Genomic DNA, 20174 nt, shown 5'->3' with positions numbered 1-20174 from the left:
TGAGGGGATCCCCCCCGCCAGTGCACGAATTTTTGTGCACCAGGCCTCTAGTGTAAAATAAGGATGCTATTATGTGAGAATTGAGATAACATATGTAAATAGCTTTGCACATTTCTTGGCTTAATTAAGGCTAGTTATTTATTTTCAGTGTTATTATTTTTAAAAATATTTTTATTGATTTCAGAGAGGAAGGGAGAGGGAGAGAGATAGAAACATCAATGATGAGAAAAAAATCATCAACCTGCTGCCTCCTGCATGCCCCCCACTGGGGATCAAGCCTGCAACCTGGGCATGTGCCCTGACCAGGGATTGAACAGTAACCTCCTGGTTCATAGGCCAATGCTCACTTAACACATCAGCCAAGCTTGGTATTATTATTTTTAATCATAGGTAGGACAGCCATTTGACAGATGAGAGATAATAAAAATGATAACATTTTATGTTTATTGAGCATTTGTTATATGCTAGGTATTGTGCTATGTGGTTTGAGCCTTGTTTCATCTGTGTGTGTTTTTTAAATAATAACAGCTTATCAGGTAAATAAACCCATCGGGTATTTATTTACTCAAACTTTACAGATAAGGCAACAAAGGCTAATAGAAGGTAAATAATTTGCCCAAATTCACACACTTGGTGAGTGGCCATCATCCAAGCAGTATAGAAATAGAAGGTATTAATCTGAGTCTCAAGACTGAAGAGAAATGTTCATCAGCATCTTGTTGGATAAAGTCAGAGCTAAGATTAGCATTCAGAGCTTCTACTTTTCTCTCTCACAGCCTATTTTTCAATTTGCCTAATGGGGATAGTAATCCTATCACAAAGGATTAGGAGATGATGCAGGAACAGGACACAACCTAGAATTTATGAGGACATGTTGGTACCAAGAAAAGGAGATGAGAGGTTATCTAAGACAAAGTTTTCTGGCTGGGAGCTTGTTCTTTGGGCAGGTAGGAGGACTGCAGAGTCCTGAGAAAGTAGGTTTATTTTTATTCATCTATGCATTAATTTGTTCATTCATTCATTCATCCATCCAATTGCTATTTATTCACTTTGCTGGCAGATGCTTTGGTTTGATAAATCTCTGAGCATAGTGACTCAATTTACAGCACTTTATCACAGAAAGGGGGAATTTTTCAGTTACCACTTTGCAGCACAGTTTATTGGCCTCTTGAAAATTTTGTGACATTCCCTAAAATTAATTTGGATGTACTGCAGGAGAAATAATATCACACATATTATCTTTCAGTTCTCAAGGCTTATTTTCTGATAGTGGGTAATATGATTCTTTCTTATGGGAGAGTACCAGAATAGTTCCTTTTAAAAATAATAAATCTATATTCCATAATTAACATACCGAAAAGGATAAAATATATATCATTAAAATTCAACAGTAATCACAGCATTGATTCAAATCTTAGATGTACACTGCCCAATATGGTAGCCATTAGCCACGTGTGGCTATTGAGGACTTGATATGTGGCTAGTTCAAAAGGAGATGTGCAGTAAGTATAAAATATACAACATATTGCAAAGACTTAGTACAAGAAAAAGAATATGAAATATCTCACTAAGTTTTTATATTAACTGTTGAAATGACAATAATTGAAATATACTATAGGTTAAATAAATATATTATTAAAGTTAAATTCACTTTTTTTACTCTTTTAAATATGATTACAAGAAAATTTTATTTAATAACCTTCCAAAGGTGGTTTACCAATACTTTGGCCCAGATGGTTTACCAGTAAATTTTACCAGACATTTAAGGAAGAAATGATACCAGTTCTCCACAATATTCTCTAAAAAATAGATAAGAAAACTTCCTAACATATTCTCTGAGACAAACAACACCTTAATATCAAAACCAGAAAAAGACACTACAGGAAAGAAAAATTATAGTCAGATATTCCTCATAAACATATAAATAAATATCTTCAACAAAATACTAATAAATGAAATCCAACAATGTATGCATAAGGAATTACATACCATGATCAAATGAGATTTATAACAGGTAAGCATGACTGGTTCAATATTCAAAACACAATCAGTGTAATCTACATCAACAGTTTAAATAATAAAAAGCACATGATTACATTAATTTTTAAAAAGGCAGTTGACAAAATCCAATACCAATTCATGATAAAAAACTCAGCAAACTAGGAATAGAGGAGAATGTCTTCAATTAGATAAAACACATCTACAAAAAACAACAACCCTACAGCTAAAATCATACTCATTGTTGAGAAACGGTACTTCCCCTAAGATTAGGAACAAGGCAAAGGTATCCTCTCACCTCTTCAGCATAGTTCTAATGAAGCAACAAGCTGAAAATAAAATAAAAGATAAACCAACTAGAAGGGGAGAAAAAAATTCTCTACTCACAGACTGTAATTGTTTGTGTAGAAAATCCCAGAGAATCAACAAAAACTTCCTGGAAGTAATGAGTGAGTTAACAAAGGTGCAATATACGGAAGTCAATTGCCTTCCTATATGCTAGCAGTAAACAAATTGAATTTGAAATGTAAAAAAAAAAAAATGCCATGTATAATAGCACCTAAAAATTAAACCCTTCGGGCCCTGGCCAGGCAGCTGAGTTGGTTGGAGTGCCATCCTGATACACCAAGGTTTCAGGTTCCATCCCAGTCAGGGCACATACAAGAATCAACCAATGAATGCATAAATAAGTGTAGGGTACTTTTCTTTCAACAAGTGGGGTTGGAACAAGTGGACATCTTTTTGCAAAAAAAAATGAATGTAGGTTCATCAGACTTCATACAAAAAAACTCAAAGTGTATTAAATGTAACATGCAAAGTTATAAAACTACTTAAAGAAAGCATAAAAAATTATTATAACCTTAGATTTAATGAGGAGTTTGTAAATACAACAATTAAAAAATTGATGTTTGTATAGTCCAAGACCCCGTGGATGCCTGAAACCACAGATGGTACTAAACCCTGTATGTACTTTTTTTTCCTATACATACCTACCTATGGTAAAGTTTAATTTATAAATTAGGCACAGTCAGAGATTAACAACTAATAATAAATGAACAATTATAACACTATACTGTAAAAAGAAAAAAAAATTGATGTTTGTAGACTGATGAAAAGGGACAGATCCAAAGACTGAGAAACAGCGATCAGGCTATCAATCCCCAGAAGGAAAGTAGGGGAGGGTGTGGGTAAGGGGGAGAGATCAACCAAAGGCCTTGTATACATGTATATAAGCCAAACCAATGGACATGGACTACAGGGGGATGGGAGCATGAGTGTGCGGGGCGGGAGGGGGGGGGAGGTTGGGGATTAATGGGGGGGATGAGGACACATTTGTAATACCTTAACTAATAATAAAAAAAGGAAAAAAATTGATGTTTGGACTTTATTAAAATGTTATGCTCTGCAAATGCCAATGTTAAAAGAATAAAAAGACAAGCTTCAGATTGGGGGGAAATATTTGCAATGCACATATCTAGAAAAGGATGTATATAGAAAATATACAAAAACTCTTACAACTCAACAAAGGAAACAATGGAATTAAAAAAAGGAGAAAAGTTCTCAGCTGATACCTCATCAAAGAGGATATACAGGTGGCATGTAATTATTTGAAAATATGCTCATTTGCTTTAGGGAATTGCAAATTAGAACAATAATGGGATACAATTACATATCTATTAGAAAAGCTAACATCCAAAAGACTAACTATACCAATTGATGCCCAGGTGCAAAAGCAACAGGAACTTTCACTCACTGCTGGTGGGAACACAAAATATGTTTTTATTGATTTCAGAGAGGAAGCGAGAGGGATAAAGAGATAGGGACATGAGAGAATAATTGATTGGCTGCCTCCTGCATGCCCCTGGCATGTGGCCTGACCAGGAATCCAACTGTGACCCCCTGGCTCATAGGTCGACACTCAACCACTGAGCCACACCAGCTGGGCAGCTTAGCAGTTTCTTACAAAAGTAAACCTAGTATTCCATGTTATCAGTAATGCACCCAACAAATTTGAAAAATTATGTTACACAAAAAACTTGTACATGAATGCTTATAGCATCTTTATTCATAAGCATCTCAACTAGAAGCACCAAGATGTCTTTCAATAGGTGAATGCACAAAAAAACTGGAACTTTGTATAATAAAATATTATTCAGTGACAAAATGAAATCAATTATCAAGCCACAAAAAGACATGGATGAATCTTAGGCACAAATTGCTAAGTGAAAAAAATCATACAATTTGTACCTTGTCTGAAAAGGTACAAATTGTATGATTTTAATTATAAAATTTTGGAAAAAGAAATGATAAGAAGACAGCAAATAGATCAGTGGTTGCTAGAGGATTGGGGTGGGAGCGTAGGGTTGTAAAGATGAAGCAGAGGGCATTGTAATGGAGAATATAAGATATTAAGTACTTGTCAAACTTCATAGAACTTTACAATACAAAGAGTGAACCTTAATGCAGGTACATTTTAAAAAATCATTTAGGAAGTTGGGGATTCCAGATTGGGATACAGAATGCGATAAAACAGTCTGACTGTATTATAAATGTATGAAACAACCTCACTGAAGGGACTGGGAGAATAAGGTCAAGTAATTTTGCAAATGATCGGAGTCTTAAGACAAAAGGCTAAAGGAGCTGTACATAATCACACTCTAGTTGATAAAGTTTTTCCCATAGGGGATATAGGTAGTAATTCTGAAACCACTATACATGCATGTATATATGTATACTGGAATTAAACATTCAGTAAATGAATGGCGGCTGGTGGGAAGCAGGTTTCTCACTGTAGGACTAAGGGGTTACAGATGTGTAAGGGGAAGAGGCTAGAATGATCCATGTGGTAATGGATTAGAGTTGGAGTTATCAGTATGAACTCATGATTAGCTTAATATAAGTATAAATAATTACATATAGAAATGTTCGTAAATGTGTATATACATGAATTTGTATATTAAAGGGAACCAAAATTTTATCACTCCAAAACAATGCTCTTTGGGATATTAATTTTAAGCTGGTTACTAAGAAACAAAGGACACCAGAACCTTTGACCCTCCCCCCTTTCTGCCTGAGATTGAGAAAGACTTTCTCTAGGAAGGAAATCTTAGGTTGTTTGCCTTAGTAGCCTAATTTGAATTATGCACAGGAGGGTGTCAAGCAGGGGCCTGTTTATTAGATACCAAACCCCCTTCTACAGCTGTCAGAGGGGAGGGAGTTGCAGGCTGGGTGAAGGGATTAAGCAAAACAAAACAAAACAAAACAAAACAAAATAAAAACCTCAACAGTATGGTGATTGATTACCAGAGGGTATGGGGCTGGGGGAGGTAGAAGAGGGTATAGGGGGACAAATGGAGATGGAAGGAGACTTGACTTGGGGTGGTGAACACACAATACACAGTATACAGATGATGCGTTATAGAATTATACCCCTGAAACCTATATAATTTTATTAATGTCACCCCAATAAATTCAATATAAAAATTTATCTGCCATGTATGTCCAAAATGACATATATACATCATTTTACCTTATTGTCTTTGGAATTTTCATGCTTTTATGAATCCCCATGTACACGTATTAAGCCCACAGTGATATAAATAAATAGGAGGGAATAGACAAATTTCCTGAATAGAATTCCAACTAGTTTATGTAGATGCTTCCCCTCAAGGAGGTGGAGCTTTACTCTCCCACTCTCAAGTATGGGCTACACTTAGTGCCTTTCTTCCCAATAGTACAGTATGGAGAGAGAAGAATGAAAGAGTAGCTATATAGTGGAGAAACTTGACAAACATATCCTCAGCCAGATGATCAAGGTCAACATCAACAGTGATCAGACAATGTTGATAGTATGTACACTTTGTATGATATAAAGATAATGGCACTTCAACTCTGTGATCTTCTTCCCTAGACCGTTAACTCCAGTCTAATTGTGAGAAAAATTTCAGAATAACTTGATGGATATTCTACAAAATATCTGACCAGTCCTCCTCAAAACTGTCAAGGTCATCAACAACAAGGAAAGTCTGAGAAATTATCACAGTCCAGAGGAGTCTAAGGAGACCTGATAATTAAATGTAATGTAGCATCCTGGATGAATCCTGGAACAAGAAAAGGACATTCATGAAAAACTAAAATAATCTGAATAAAGTATAGGCTTTAGTTAATAATAATGTATCAATATTGACCCATTAGTTGTGGTATATCATACTAACATAAGATATTAGTAATAGGGGAAACTGGATTTGGAGTGTTTCGTGCTATCTGCAATAATTCTATAAACTTAAAACTATTCTAAAATTAAAAGTTTATTTAAAAAATGTATGCTATTCTGATCTAGTCCCATAGCAGCTATTTCTTAGAAGAAAGGAAGGAAAGAAGGATGTATGAGCTAGAGAAAGATTTCATTATCTCGAGTAAGTACTAATTACTATAATGCTAAGCATCTTATATATGCTTAGCTGTGGATTATGGATTAAAGTTACACGGCTTTAATTTTCTAGCCAGCAGTGTTACTAATAAGGTTCACAGAGTTTGGGTTGTTCTCATAGGAAGAAAAAGGAACATAGCTCATTTAGTAGTTGGTTCTTTAAGACATAGTGCTCACAGGACGTAAATGTGGAGAGTATTAGGGATTTGGGGGAGGCAGTTACAATTTACACCTGAATGAGATGCAAAAATATTCATTGTTAATAGCTTCTGCTGGGAGTTCACCAAGCCCAAAAAGAGGAGTATTGACTTGTTGGTCTACAGAGACCACCTGCCTGCTTCTTAATTGTTTTGAAGGGGCCAGTAAGTGCGCAATGAATCTATCTTGGCACTGGCATTGTGATATCTTGGGTGAACTATGGAAAACAGAACATGAAAGTGACCAATCCATATATAGCTTCTTAAAAGTTACATATGATGGGTACATGAAATGAAAGGGAAAGCCGAGTTTAAAGAAATTGTGAATATTTTAATAGAGGTTAGTCAACATTGGGTTGAGCTCTTTGACTCCCACCACCTTCCTTCTCTACCTTTTCCCTTCCTAAAATACACCACCAGCATCACACCAATGTTCTAAACGTACGAGGAAGTTGGAAGCTTCCTTAATGTGGCAGAAAGAAATGAAGTAATTGTATATTATGTGATCCTGGAACCTTGCTCTTTCACTGCCCTGCTGCTGGACGATGTGCTTGGCCTCCACAGAGCTGCGCTTAGAAGGCCCACATAATAATTAAATCACAGTTAGTGGCAGAAAATAGTAACCACGTGTAGCCTTTACTATGTTCCAGGCTGTCTTATGAGCATTTTTTCACAGATGACTTCATTGTAATCATGATCATGACTCTATGAGATTCGTGTAGTTTTACTCTCCCCATTGTATAGATTAGAAAACTAAGGCACAAAGTCTGCTTTTGAGATTTTTATAGGGTGACTCCTCACCTGTGCCACACAAGCCCCCATGAGACTCGGACTTGTCCTTAAGTAAGGCTAATATGGTTTGTTTATGGGTGTTTGCCTCAGTCTCCAGTGCTTCTCTTTCCAAAGCTGGCATTTCTGACCTGTACAGCTTTGGTAGGCTTGTCTTCTGAAATCGGTGTCCTTGCCATGTAAAGATGGGTGGGTCCTTTTTGGCATCAGTCCTGTAGACATTTCCTCCCATCTGCACATTTCTACATCATTCTTGGGAGCAAAGCTGCCTGCCTGTACCTCAGTCATTCCCTTCACACTTCCTGCCTTAGTTCTCCAGACAGACCTGCCTCCACCTTCTGTCCATCTGTTTCTGGGCAGTACCACAGGGCTCCAGATCTTTGGAACTGACTTCATTAGCACAGTAGCGTCCCCTCGCTCTCTATCTGGTCTTCTCACTTAGAGGGGGGCAAGTCTTTTTATGTCCTTAATCCTGCTCCTTTCTGGTCTCTGAAACTGTGATATTCAGCCTTTACAACTACCTGCTGAATTATCAACTAAATTGCTTTTATAACAATAAACATGTTGTTTTTATTCCTATTTACAGATCCTGCACTTTATTTTTGGTTAGGCTCAACATTTGGATAACACAGATGCAAAGGAGCCTGAATAACACACATTATAGGCATGTCATTTCAGCAACTTCACCAGCAAATTTCACACTTCCCAGGAAACCACCGGCCCATTCCCCACAGATTACTGGGGGGATTGGACAAAGGGGAGATAGATGCATGTGCAGTGAAGTTAGAGTGACTAGAGAACGTGCCTGTCAGTCAAACTCAGGAACAGAGATGATTGGCCAGAATAGGCAGGGCCACTGCATGCCCATGAAAATTTGGAGATACCTAATCCCCCAAACAAAGGAATTCTTGGCTCCTGGGGCTCTCTTGTTCCTGAGTCCTAGCACTCACCCATGTTGCCTCCATGGACACATGGCCTGCAAACCTCACATGCAGTGGACTAATGGACTGCAACTGGGAACACAAAGTAAGCTAGCCTAATGCTGGACTGTACAGACATGGAATGATAAACTCTGGGCACTGGCTGTGATTTTAGCTCTGCTGAAACCACAGCTACACTTGTCTATGACTGGACTAAGGAAAATGGGACCTTGGAAACTCAGGGGGGTAATTCCACAGAAATAAAGCTTTCTACAAGAGAGTCTCAGAAAATTCCTTTTCTCAGGATATAGCAAGAAGCCCACTCCCAGAGGCAACAGGTGGGGACAAGGACCTTTCATATTACAATGTATAAATGTATCAAAGTAACCTGCTGTACACTTTAAACATGCATAATGTTACATGTCAAATGTATTCACTATAAAGAATGTGCCACATTTAAATAAATTTATATTTATTGTAAATTTTAAATATAAGTATCTTCTAACATAGCATTTATTATCAAGAATATGTTCTGACAGCACATATTGTGTTCATAAACTTCACAGCTCTTTGGAGAAGTAATACTGGAGGCATGAAGATGTATTTAACAGTATCAGTGAGGACTATAACTCATATTGTAGTAAAAATAAATCCTAAATTATGCATAGGTGACTCAATACCAATGAATACTATGTAAAGTGTTCTGGAAAATATAAAATATTGTTCTTGAATGGTGGGAAGGGCAAAATCACCCTAACCTGAAATTCCTTTAACTCAGTTTTTTTCATTCTGCACAAAAGGTAGAATGTGTACTGAATCCCTGAAACAGCTACCCTTTAATGAAATTCTTGCTATGTGCTAAATATTGTGATACTTACTTATATTTTCTATAACAACAACTTCTATATTATTACAGTGAGAATATCAAAGTCCAAGGAGGTTAAGTAACCTGTCCAGGAACATAAAGCTATTAGATGTCAGAACTGGGATTAAATCTCAAACCAAGTTCACTCCCAAATCCTCCTTTCTTCCCTATTCAGCAGAGAACTGCCTGTGTGCACTGTTCCACAGCAAACCCAGGCTGTGGAGATTTTGATTACGTGGCTGTGCATGCATTCATGTATTTTATTATTTATGAAGATGAATTTTACTAAAAATAACATTTATGTCATAAAAGTAATGCATGTTTGATATTGAAAAATTAGAAACATGCAAGAGAACAGAAAACAAGGAAATGTAAACCCTTCCACAAACACTTCTACCTAGAGTCAGCCAGTCTTGGTATCTTCATATCTATTCTTATAGCCTGTAAACATATAAAAATCAAAGGAACAGGCATTTTTAAGGCTTTATTGATGGGCTGACATATTGCCAGAAAATTTGCTTTAGCAGAGTATATTACATTAAAATACAACTTCACTATTAGAAATTTGTTAATTGAAGTGTCACTGAATAACAATCAAGTTTTTATGATATTTCTCAAATTTCCATTTGGGAAAAGCTATAAGATTTTATCATATAAGATATACTTGTTTAAATAACAACTAGTTTGCATTTATAATGAATGAATTACAATAGCAACACCTTTACAATAGCGACAATAACATAGAATTATGTTATCAAGAAATACTACAAACTTATGTGAAAAATAACTTAAATCACTTTCCAGCTGCACAAAAGAAACTATTGTAAGAGCAACCCATATTCTTGGGGGAGAAGACTCAATTTGCAAAAGGAGTAAATTATCTCTGTTTATTCATAATTCAATGCGATGGCAATATGAATCGCAGCAGATTTACTTGTTTAATTTCAGTGATGTGGGTAGAAATAAGAAAAGGTCACTCTAAAGCTCATACAAAAAATAAAAAGAATATTTGAGAAAATATAGAGGAGATAAAATAAGGAAGTCTATCTCTACCAATCATAAAAATATTTTATAGGACCTAAACAATGTTGTATTAGTGCATAAATATTAACATAGACACATGGAACAGGAGTGAAAACACAGTAGACTGAAATACATGTAGTAATTTAATATATGGTATAGGTAGTCTCTTAGATCAGTGCCAAAAAGATTTTTGTCTGACAAATTATTTTGGAAAAATTGATAACTATCTGGAAAAAATAACTTTGGATCTATACCTAACATTATCTACCAGGATAAATTCCAAACAGATCAAAGATGTAAATTAGCCCTAGCCGGTTTGACTCAGTGGCTAGAGCAAAGGGTCCCAGGTTCAATTCCAGTCAAGGGCAGGTACCTTGGTTGCAGGCTCCTCCTCCCCAGCCCAGGCCCTGGTGGGGCCCATGCAGGAGACAACCAATAGATGTGTTTCTTTCACAGTGATATTTCTCTCTGTCTTTCCCTCTCTCCTCCACTCTCTCTAAAAAATGATGGGAAAATATCCTCCAGTGAGAATTAAAAAAAAAAAAAGAACAAGATGTAAATTAAACCCTGTAGTGCTAGAACAAAACATGAAGAAATTATTTGATTAGCTCAGAGTGGGGAGAATTTTTTTAAATTAAAAAATCCAGAAGCTATAACATTAAAATTGATAAATTTGACTACCTAAAAATTAAAAGTCTCTGCTTTAAAAAAAATCAAGTCAAAAGACAATGAAAAGCACTAAGAAAAAAAGTATAATTTATATGACAAACAAGGGGTTAATTCCTCATTTAATTATTCATGTTAACCCCTGAAACAGCCCCTACCTATTCCACTGAGGATCAGGTGATCCTCAGCAAATATAGAAGCAGCAAAACAAAACTTTCTGTCCATTTTAGAAAGCGAAATAACATATGATTAGACAATCGTTTGGCAATCAAATCCAGTGCTTCATCCAATTAAAAAAAGTATATTAACCAAACCAACAAATTTGAAGACCACTGAACAAGGACACAAAATAGCTTCATTCTTTCTATAAACATTAAATATTTCAATTCTAAGTAACACTGTTCTCATTGTGGTTGTGGCTTTCCTTTATCCTGGCTCTCTCACCTAGAATTATGGTGAACATAACAGCTCTTTGGACATGCTCAGGACTTGGCTAAAATTCTAGGTTGCAATTTATTTTTGTGGACCAAGCCTGAAACTGACTATACATCTTCACTCCACTGCTTTAAGGCCCCCTTTTGTACCCGAAATAGTCTTGGAAATTTGGAAATGACCTGTGTGGGCCTGGAGGTAGGTTAGGCTGGTCTCCCCAGGGGAGCCCTGGCCTTCACACTGCCACAACTTGGTTAAGTTTCCCCAAATTATTTGGAAAATGGTCATGAAGCAGGAATGCCTAACTGGTCTCAAGTGGTACAGGACCACAGGTTTCAGGCTATGCTCTGAAAAGCCTTAACAAAGATAGGATTACAAGTCAATTCAGCTGCCAATTGAGGAAAATTCCATTAAGTTGTGCTCACCAGAGCATATACATATTATTAGACCTGTTATCATTTGCTTTGCTTTTTAGTACATTTAAATTCATTTGCCAGAGAATGTACAGCTCTTGTCTAAATATATTTTGAATATATGTATAATTAATTTGAAACTGATTCAGCAAGCATTATGTTTTCTTTTATGGAGGTATTCTCTGTACAAAAGTAGCCATTAACTGACAAAAAGGAAGGAAGGAAGGAAGGAAGGAAGGAAGGAAGGAAGGAAGGAAGGGAGGGAGGGAGGGAGGGAGGGAGGGAGGGAGGGAGGGAGGGAGGGAGGGAGGGAGGAAGGAAGGAAGGAAGGAAGGAAGGAGGGAGGGAGGAGGGAGGGAGGGAGGGAGGGAGGAAGGAAGGGAGGGAGGGAGGGAGGGAGGGAAGAAGGAAGGAAGGAAGGAAGGAAGGAAGGAAGGAAGGAAGGAAGGAAGGAAGGAAGGAAGGAAGGAAGGAGCAGAGAGAGAAGGAAAGCAGAGGAAGAAGAAATGAAAACAGGAGTAATACATATAACCAACTGATACATTCAATACAAAGAGATTTTTCTGATAAACTACCACAGTAACCTTGCTTCTGCCTCTGGAAAAATCTATTGATTAAGCCTTTAGTTTGTCACTTTTGGTTTAGAAATCAAATGCCAGGTGTTGCTGCTTCCAGCCTAAACTGAAATTGGTACCCAAAGTACTACAGCTCAGCCCTGTGAGCTCTAGGTTAACAGTGACTGTTGAGACACAGTGCCAAGGCTCCTGTCCTTCTGAGCACCTGATAACAATGAATTGTCTATCCAAAGGGATATTTAAGAATTTATCCACATTTATCCCAATGATGAGTTTTAATGAATATACTTTAAAGGATACAAATGATGGGGACAAAAGAGGGTAAATGGCAAAGCAGGGCCTTGGTAGTTTCAGCCTCCTGTATTTCTCCATATCCCCATTGGGAATTTCAAGAGTTCTCATGAGATGCCCCATTAATTTCCTCCTTCTCCTCAATCAATACATGAGATTAGATGCTTCAGGGATGTGAAAATGCAAATAACCAAGGACAAAAGAGATTGTTAGCTCCCTGGGGAACTGCATTTCACCTAAGATTACAGCCTATAAATAGATAAAACTGGGTCAGCTCCTTATGGGAAATAACTATTTTGATCAAAAGACCTGAGTCCCAGTTTATAGTTGACCATCTATCATACCTGCTCAAAAGTTTACTTATTCACCTATTGATTCTTAAATTTATGTATTCATTTGATAAGTATATAGAGAGCATCAACAATCTTCCAAGCACATTGAGATTCAAAGATAAGCCAGTATGCAAAGTATTCTTAGACTGCTTGTTTTTGGAGGGGCTTCCTGGAGGAGCAAGGGGATAGATATGCAGGACAAGCTGAAGGTGTAGGGTCTAGTACCCTGTGGTCTCCAATTAGAATGCAAATTTATGCCAAGAATTCCCACAGCTCCAGAGAGTGTTAGCTACCTTCCCAGAGAAGAGCAGTTTACTATCCCATACCCTGGCAGGGGTGGGGGTGGGGGAGTGTCAGAGTTTAGGAAAAGCAATGTGCATTATCAGAGAACTAAAATCCCCAAGAAATATATGCCATAACACATTATAATTAAATTTTTGAAAACTAAAGACAAAAAAAAAATCTTGAAAGCAGCCAAAGAAAAATGATGCATTACCTATACAGAAATACTAATTCAAATGACAGGGGAATTCTCATCTGAAATCATAGAAGCTGGAAAGAAGTGGTGAAAGGAAAGAACTGTCAGCAATGAACTGTGTACTTGGCAAAAGGATCCTTCAGTAATGAAGGGAAAACAAAAAACAATCACAGATAAAAGAAAACTAAAAGAATTTGTTGCTAGAAGGCCTACTTTCAAATGTTGGCTAAAGGAAGTTCTTTAAACAGAAATTATTTTACAAAGATATCTTGGAGAAGCAGGGACAGAAAAGCAGGAATACGGTTAAAACAATAGAATATACTTTCCCTCATGAGCTTTAGAAATCATGTTTGATGATTGAAACAAAAAAAATTATAGCACCATATGATGCTCAAGACAATTATATTTAAAAGTAGTGAGTAAGGTACCTAAATTGAAGTGAGGTTTCCACATTTCACTCGAGGTGGTAAAATGTTAATACAAGTGTATTGTTACAAGTCACATTGTGGAGCAACCACTACAAAAACTATAAAGGGAGATACATCCAAAAGCACTATAAATAAATCAAAATGGAATCCTCAAAACTATTCAAGTAACCCACAAAAAAGGTAAACAAACAAGCAGAGAAATAAGACCCCAGGGAAACAAATAGAAAACAACAACAAAATGGCAAATGTAATTATGTACTAATATATCAATAATTACCTTACATAAAAATCATAGAAATATACCAATCAAAGAACAGAAACAGGCAGAGGGGATTTTAAAAAATACAGCCAACTATATATTATTTGCAAGAAACTCACTTCAAATTCAGTGACATATTTAGGTTGAAAATAAAAGGAGACAAAAAGATAAAGCATACAAACATTAATGTGAAAAAAACAGAAGTGGCTATTTGAATATCTGGTTAAGTGACTTCTGATCAAATAAAAATTACTAGACAAAGACTGATATTACATATGATAAAAGGATCAATATAACAGGAAGAAATAACAAATCTAAATGTGCACACATCCAAAAGAGTTTCAAATTACATAAAGGAAAAAGTGATAGAGCTGAAAGGAGAAACAGACAAACCCACAATTATAGTTAGAGACTTCAGCATCCTTATCTCAATACCTGATAGAACAACTACAAAAAAATCAGCAAGGATACAGAATAAATCAACAACACTATCAACAAACAGAATCTAGTGTACATTTTTAGAACACCCCACCCAACAACAGCAGAGAACACATCCTTTTAAGTGCCATGGAATATATACCAAGATTGACCACATCCTGGGTCATAAAACAAACATCAGCAAATTTAAAAGAATTGAGATCATACAGAGTATTCTTCTGACCATGATGGAATTAACTAGAATTAAAAGAAAGATAAAGAGAATGTCTCCAAATGCTTAGAAATTAAATAACACACTTATGAATAATCCATGGGCCAAAGAGAAAGTCTCAAAGGAAATTGGAAAATATATTGAACTGAATGTAAATAAAAATACAGCATCTCAAAATTTGTGAGGCACAGCTAAACCACTAAACAGGGAAATTTATAGCACTAAAAGCTTACATTAGAAAAAAGGAAAAGTCTTAAATCAATAGTCTAAGCTCCCATTTCAAGATCCTGGGAAAATAATCCCAAAGCAAGCAGAGGAAAGGAAATAATAAAGGTAAGAGTTGAAATCAATAAAATTGAGAACAGAAGAACAATAGAGAAAATCAACAATACAAAGAACTGGGTTTTAGAAAAGATCATTAAAACTGAAAAATAGTAAAACTCTCAAAGAAAAATAGAAGTCACCAATTACCAATATCAGGAATGAAACAAGGGATATACCTCTAGACACTATGGACATGAAAAGTATACTTTGGGAATACTATGAATGACTTTACAGGCATAAATCTGACAATTTAAATGAAATGGACTGATTCTCTAAAAACCATAGACTATCACAACTGACCCATATGATAGAAAACTTGAATATACCTATAACTATTTAGGAACTTGGATCTGTAATTTTAAAAAGACTTCATTGTTGAAGGTATTACAGATATCCCCTTTCCCCCCATTTACCCCCTCCACCTGGCTTCCACCCATCCCCCAGGTCTTCGCTGCACTGTTGTCTGTGTCCAGGGGTTATGCATCTCTCTCTCTCTCTCTCTCTCTCTCTCTCTCTCTCTCTCTCTCTCTCTCTATATATATATATATATATATATATATATATATATATATTCCTAAGTGTCTGTCTGACCAGTAGCTATCACACGCACTGACCACCAGGGGGCAGACACTCAACGCAGGAGCTGCCATGATGGGCACTGGCCATTTACAGAGAAATGGCACCGCGGACCTGGTGCCCACAAAGCAACACTCAGCTTCCCCCAAGTGGAAGACAGGCCCTGCCACCACCCCAGAGCAACAGCCCACCAAATCGCTGCCAAGACCCCATGGTGCAAAATGTGGCCCACAGCCCAGCCCAGCCCAGAAACTGTTGCTGTGGGCACTGGGTTATGGCGTCCTGTAGCAATGCCTGGCTTCTTCTCCCTAGCGAATAGACTCCTTGAAGTTTCTTCAGCCCAGGAACCCGACTTGCTTTATAGCCAGGTGCAAACATTTCACACGGTAACCAAATGTCTGTGAAGCGTTTTCCCATGCCTCATCGTATTTGATCCTCACAGAAGTCCTGGAGGAGGTAGATAGGAGACTCAGTGGAATCCTGTTTTCTTTTCATTAGCAGGAAAACGGAGATTTAGAAAGTTTAGAAACTTGACCCAATGGAAAATAAGAAATGGTGGACCTTGAAAATGACTTCAGGTTTTCTCCCTGCGCAGAATATAGTCAAACACTGCTGCAGTTAAATATTTTACCCTTTGTTCTCCCTGTGCGATACACAATAATAATCTGGTTCATGTTGATATTTACTGCTGTGTTGCTGACAATTACCTGAAAGAGAAGTTGGGGTGCTTCACTGGGCTGGAAAAAGTTTAGCTACATCAGAAAGCAGGTCTAATTAAGCAAGTTTATTATATATATACTAGAGGCCCGGTGCACAAAAATTTGTGCACTCGGGCGGGGAGGGGGTCCCTCAGCCCAGCCTGTGCCCTCTTGAAGTCTGGGACCCCTCAGGAGATAACGACCTGCTGGCTTAGGCCTGCTCCCAGGTGGCAGAGGGCAGGCCCAATCCCTAGGTGCAGCCCCTGGTCGGGCTCAGAGCAGGGCCGATTGGGGAGTTGGGGCACAGCCCCCTGTCACACACAGAGCAGGGTGGATCGGGGGGTTGGGGAGCCTCCCTCTATCACCCACAGGGCAGGATCGATCAGGGGGTTGGGGCGCCGCCACTGTCACACTCAGGGCAGGGCTGATGGGGAGGTTATGGCTCTACCCCGTCACACACAGAGCAGGGCCAGTGGGGGTGGGGTGGGGTTGGGGCGCCGCACCCTGTCACACACAGAGCCGCAGGGCGATCAGGGGGTTGAGAAGCTCCCCCCTATCAGGCACAGAGCAAGGCTGATCAGGGGGTTGGGGCGCCTTCCCCTGTCACGAACAGAGCAGGGCGGATAGGGAGGTTGTGGCCCTGCCCCCTGTCACACACAGAGTCGCAGGGCGATCAGGGGGTTTGGGTGCTGCCCCCTGTCACGCTGATCCCAGTGCCGGGAGGCCTCTTAGCTACACTGATCCTGGTGCTGGGAGGCCTCGCGGCTCCTCTGATCCCAGTGCTGGGAGGCATATTACCCTTTTACTATATAGTATAGAGGCCTGGTGCACGGGTGGGAGCTGGCTGGTTTGCCCTGAAGGGTGTCCTGGATCAGGGTGGGGGTCCCCACTGGGGTGCCTGGCCAGCCTGGGTGAGGGGATGGTGACTGTTTGCAGCTGGTCACACACCCTTCAGGGTGGGGGTCCCCACTGGGGTGCCTGGCCAGTCTGGGTGAGGGGCTGAGGGCTGTTTTCAGGCTGGCAGGTGACTGAAGCTCCCAACTGCTCCTTTTTTTCTTTTTTTAATTTTATTCTGGGCCAGCTTTAGCTCTGAGGCTTGGCTCCAGCTCTTAGGCCTCGGCTGTTGAAAGCAGGTATCTGGTTTGTTTGGGTTCTATAATCGAAACACTGTTTTAACTCCAGCTCTGAGATCCTAGCTGGCTGAAAGCAGGTTTCTGGGGTTTTGTTTAGCTTCTATATTTGTAACAATGTTTCAAACTGCAAGCTCAGAGGCCTGCAGCGGCAGGCGGGGAACGTTGGTTTCCTCCGTCACTGAAGCAAGCAAGCCTCCTGTTCGCTTCAAGCTGCCTGGCTGCTGGCTGCCATCTTGGCTGGCAGTTAATTTGCATATCACCCTGATTAGCCAATGGGAAGGGTAGCGGAGGTACGTCTAATTACCATGTTTCTCTTTTATTAGATAGGATAAAAAATGCTAAGTTGACTTGCACATGTGCGATACATATAAAGCTCTCACTGGTGTCAATCGCATGCATGTGTTTTGATTTGTCATTGTGGATTGTGAATTTGGTTGACACTTCTATTATAGAGAAAGGGTGAATAGTGATATTAAAATATTTCTTCTAATTAATTTCTTTTCAATGTGCATGAATCCATGCACTGGGACACTAGTATCCATATAAGTTCTTTGGTTTATCTCTCTGTCCTCCTCCCCTTTCCTCTGAGATTCAGCAGTCTGTAAAATTTCCATAAAATAAATGTCCAAGCCCAGATGCTTTCATTGTACATTTCTACCAAATATTTCAAAAAGAAAGAAGAATTCTACATAGGCTCTTCTAGAAAATAAAAGAGGAGGGAATCCTTACAATTCATTTATAAAGCTAGTATTATATCAAAACCAGAAAAAAAACACACCTCAAAGTAAGAAAAATACAAACCAATATCTCTAATGAAAATATAAAAATCCTCAACACCATATTAGGAAATAGAATTCAGCAATATATAAAAAGAATTATACCGTGATCAAGTGGGGGTTGTATTTCAGGTATGCAAGGCTAGTTTAATGTTCAAATATTAAGGTAATCCATGTAATCTGCCACATTAACAGGGCACAAAAGAAAAATTATATGACCATATCAATTGATGCAGAAAAAGCATTTGAAAAATGTTACCACATATTCATGCTAAAATCTCTCAGAAAAATTGGAATAGAGAGTACTCTCTCAACTTGATAAAATACATCTATAAAGTTACATCTAACATCATACTTAATGGTGAAATACTGAATACCTCTTAAGATCAGGAACAAGGTTAGCATGTCTGCTCACATCACTATTACTTTCCATAGTGCTGTAGGTTCTAACTACTTTAGTATGGCAAGAAAATGAAATAAAAAGTTCTATAAATAATAAAGGAAGGAAGAAAACTATTCCTATTTTCAGATTGCAAGATTATCTGTGTAGAAATCTTAAGTAATCTACAAAACAAGGAAAAACTCCTAAAACTAATAATAAATAAATTTACCAAGATTGCAGGAGCCAGGGTAAACATACAAAAATCAATTGTACCTCATATACCAGCAATGAATATGTGAACACTAAAATTAAAAAAAATATACTATTTACCATTGCTCAAAAAAATATAAATATTTGGGTGTGATTCTAAAATAAATCAGGCACAGGATTTATATGCTAGAAAATACAAAATGCTGATGAAACCAAAGAAGACCTAAGTAAATGGAGAGCCATGTCTTGTTCATGAATTCAAAGATTTAACGTAGTAAAAATGTCAGTTCTCCACAAATTGATGTACAGGTTTCATACAATTTCTATCAAAATCCTAGCCAAAATCTTTTTCTAGATACAGGTAAGATTATTCTAAATTTATATGGAAGTGCAAATGAACCAGAAAGGTTAAAACAATTTGAAAAAGAAGAATAAAATGGGAAGAAACAGTCTACCTGACTTCAAGATGTATTATATAGTTATAGTAATCAGGACTCTGTACTATTTTGGCAGAGGGATGGGCACACAGAGCAATAGAATAGAATAGAATAGAATAGAATAGAATAGAATAGAGAATCCAGAAATAGACCCACACAGATATATCCAAATGACTTTTGACAAAGGTACAAAAGTAATTAAATGGAAAAATTATAGCCTTTTCAACAAATTTTGCTGAAGTAATTGAACATCCATAGACAAAAATAAACCTTAATCTAAGTCTTGCACCTCATTCAAAAATTAACTCAAAATGGATCACAGACTTAAATGTAAAATGTAAAACTACAAGACTTTTAGAACAAAAGGTAGGAGATAATCCTCAGAATCTGAGACTAGGCAAAGAGTTCTTAAACCTGCTACCAAAAGAATAATTCACAAAAGCAAAAATTAGTAAATTGAGCTCCAGCAAAATTAAAAACTTTGCCTTACAAAAGACCCTGCTAAGAATATGAAAGACAACTAGGAGAAAATATGTACAATCTATCTATCTGATAGATGACTTAAATATATAAAGAACACTCAAAACTCAGCAGTAAAAAATCCCCCAACAATATAATTTTTAAAAATGGACAAAAGAGAGAGAAACCAAGATGGTGGCATAGGTAAACACCGGAAATTGCTGCCTTGCACAACCACTTCAAAAATACAACTAAAAGACAAAACGGACATCTTCCAGAACCACAGGAAGGCTGGCTGAGGGGAAAGTCTACAACAAGAAGGAAAGAGAAAAGCACACTGAGACTCAGAGGAGGTGTGGAAGTAAAATGCAGAGGTACGGAGGCGCACTTGGAAAGGGCTGGCAACTGAGGACGCGGCTGTCTTTTTCAATCAGG

This window comes from Myotis myotis, unplaced genomic scaffold, assembly GCF_014108235.1.
Source record: "Myotis myotis isolate mMyoMyo1 unplaced genomic scaffold, mMyoMyo1.p scaffold_m19_p_4, whole genome shotgun sequence".
NCBI lineage: Eukaryota > Metazoa > Chordata > Mammalia > Chiroptera > Vespertilionidae > Myotis > Myotis myotis.
This window is presented reverse-complemented; position numbering follows the sequence as displayed.